This window comes from Amblyraja radiata, chromosome 20 (assembly GCF_010909765.2).
Source record: "Amblyraja radiata isolate CabotCenter1 chromosome 20, sAmbRad1.1.pri, whole genome shotgun sequence".
Taxonomy (NCBI): Eukaryota; Metazoa; Chordata; class Chondrichthyes; order Rajiformes; family Rajidae; genus Amblyraja; species Amblyraja radiata.
This window is the reverse complement of record NC_045975.1, coordinates 46562765-46565558: the sequence shown is the minus strand read 5'-3', so window position 1 is coordinate 46565558 and position 2794 is coordinate 46562765. Positions and strand designations below refer to the sequence as shown.

The 2794-nt window shown below is 53.7% G+C and overlaps 1 long non-coding RNA gene across 1 annotated transcript; it reads left to right on the top strand.

Moving 5' to 3' along the window:
• The first annotated feature begins 724 nt into the window (after window positions 1-724).
• On the top strand, window positions 725-1107 carry LOC116984462. Its single transcript, XR_004415036.1, has 2 exons — window positions 725-1009; window positions 1042-1107. It is a non-coding gene; the product is annotated as an uncharacterized LOC116984462 (long non-coding RNA).
• The last annotated feature ends 1687 nt before the right edge of the window (window positions 1108-2794 follow it).

The window sequence follows — 2794 nt, the reverse complement described above, 5'->3', positions numbered from 1 at the left end:
CTGCACATCAACACTTCTCTACACACATTAGGGGCAATCTTTTACATTTACAATTATCCTACAAACCTGTACATCATTAGTTTGGTAGGAAACCGAAGATGTCGGTGAAAACCCACGCAGATCACGGGGAGAACATACAAACTGCCTCCGTTGCTGCTGCCGTTTCGGATGGGCTTTTGGGGGGGGGCTCCGGACTCCAGCCCTTCCCCTGGATCCACGTGGAAGACCTGGCTTGGATTTTGCTGCACGCGCTGGAGGGGGTGCAGAGGGAGGGGGAGTGAGAGGAGGGGGGGAGAGTGCTAGGGGAAGGGGGGGAGGTTGGGAGGGGTGGAAGGGGTGTTGAACGGCGTTGCCCCATCTTCCTGCACCCAGGGGGAGTTTGCGGAGGCACTGGCGGGGAGCCTGGGGCGTGGAGCCCAGCTGCGGGTGCCGGCTGCGTTGGTGCAGGCTGCACTGTGGCCAGAGCGGGCATTGTTGCTGCTGCAGGGCCAGTGGGCGGAACCTCGCCGTACACTGGACAGCGGCTACCGGTACCGATTCCCCTGGCCACAGGCGGCCATCGACAACCTCCTCCACTGACCCCCAGGCTCATGGGTCAGGGGTCAACCTCTCCTCTACTGACCCCCAGCCCGGGGTCAGAACCAGCCTGCACCACCTCTGCAGTGAACTCTGGAATGGGGTCACAATGTGGGGTCGGGGGTGAGAGTGTATGAGTCTGGTCAAAAGGTCACACCAGCACTTCCCCATGCTCAGCCCCGTCCTGCGCTGACCTCAGGGTCAGGGGTCAGATGAGGAGGGTTAGAGGGCGGGGGGTCAGATTGAATGGCTTCCCCGAGATCACGACCACCCTGGTGTCCTGACCTAGGCCAGGGTCAGAGGTGAAGGGGTGGGGGTCAGCGTTAGAGGGCAGGGCTTTCCTGACTTGCCTCGGACGAGGGGTGAGGTCAGGGGTCAGTCTGAATGTGAAAGGTCAGGGATCAGCAGGTGTTGCAGTGAGTTTGGGAGGGTGGTTTTAGGGTTGAGGGTCGCTGCCGGGGTGAGAGGTCTGTGTGAGGGAGGGGCAGTTGTAACCGGTTCCACTGAGGAATGAAGGCCATTCACCCATCAGCCGTCTCCTGTCTCTTTCACACTCACTCCACCAAGCCAACCTTACTCTTCAAAGCTGAGCAACCATTTCTTAACAAGAAACACCAAATGCAAAGTCCATGCTGATTCAGATTCTATGGAAAGGTCATGAGAAATAGGAGCTGAATTAGTCCATTCAGCCCATCAAGTCTACTATCTCATTCAATCACGGCTGATCTATCTTTCCCTTTCAACACCATTCTGCTGTCTACACCCCACAACTCCTGACATCCGTTCTAATCAATAATTTATTTATCTCTGCCTTAAAAAGGCCGTTGACTTGGCCTCCATGGATCTATGGAGAGAAGGAATGGGGGATGTTTCGGGTCGAGACCCTTCCTCAGACAGTCGGGAGAGGGTCTCGACCTGAAACATCACCCATTCCAGAGTTGCTGCCTGTCCTGCTGGGTTACTCCAGCATTTTGTGTGGATCTTCGGTGTAAACCAGCATCGACAGCTCACAATGCCCAGAGCAAACAAACATAATTGATGGTGCCCTCCCCTAATTCCCCATTTGATGGTGCCCTCCCCTAATTCCCCATTTGATGGTGCCCTCCCCTAATTCCCCATTTGATGGTGCCCTCCCCTAATTCCCCATTTGATGGTGCCCTCCCCTAATTCCCCTTTGTTGGGAAACAGGCCCTTCTGCCCTCCAAGTGCACGCTGACCACAGTTTTTGTAAATTACACTGTTGTGCAGGAAATAGATAAGAAAGTGGGATAACCTAGTTAGCTTGAGTTAATGTACAAACACGTATGTCTTTGAGATGTGGGAGACAACCAGAGCACCTGGACAAATCATCATCATCATCGGCGGTCACTCGAAACGAGTATGACTGCCCTCTCCTCTCCATAGGGTCGTCCACTTGTGGGTCTGCAGATGTCTGTAGAGGCCGATCTACGATCCACACACCTTGGTGCTACGTGGGCAGTGGAGACTGCCGGTAGTTGGTAATTGTCGTGCCCCCTTCTCTCTCTCCTTACTGTGCTGTCGCTTTGTCTCTGCGACACGGCATTGTTTCATTTTGTGACGAGTAGCTCCTCCAGGAGTGCCTGTCCAGTGCAATGAGCTCCCAGTTGCTTGATGTGATGTGGAATTTCTTCAGACTGTTCCTGGACAAAACGTACGCGGCCACAGGGAGAACATGCAAACTTCACAGACAGCACCTGAGGTCAGGATCGTACTCAAGTCTATGAGGCAGCAGCTCTCCCACCCCCCACTCTCAGTCTGAAACATATAAAATGGGTGCAGGAGGCCATTCGGCCCTTCGAGCCAGCACAGCCATTGAATATGATCATTGCTGATCATCTAAAATCAGTACCCCGTTCCTGCTACCCCCCCCATAACCCTTGATTCCCTTAGCCCTAAGAGCTAAATCTAACTCTCTCTTGAGAAGAAAGGCATCGACCCAAAGCATCACCAATTACGTCTATCCAGAGATGCTGCCTGTCCTGCTGAGTTACTCCAGCATTTTATGTCCATCTTCAGAGTAAACCAGATAGACTACAGTGCTGCCGTCTGCACTTCCTTCCCACACATTTTTCTAGCCATTGGCTGAGAGGAGAGAAGCAGAGACAGAAAGCAGAAGTCAAGGCCGTGATTCGCAAGCAGTGAAGTGTGGGAAATATACTGGAGGAGTGGCAACACTTCTGGAGGAGGAATCGGAAGG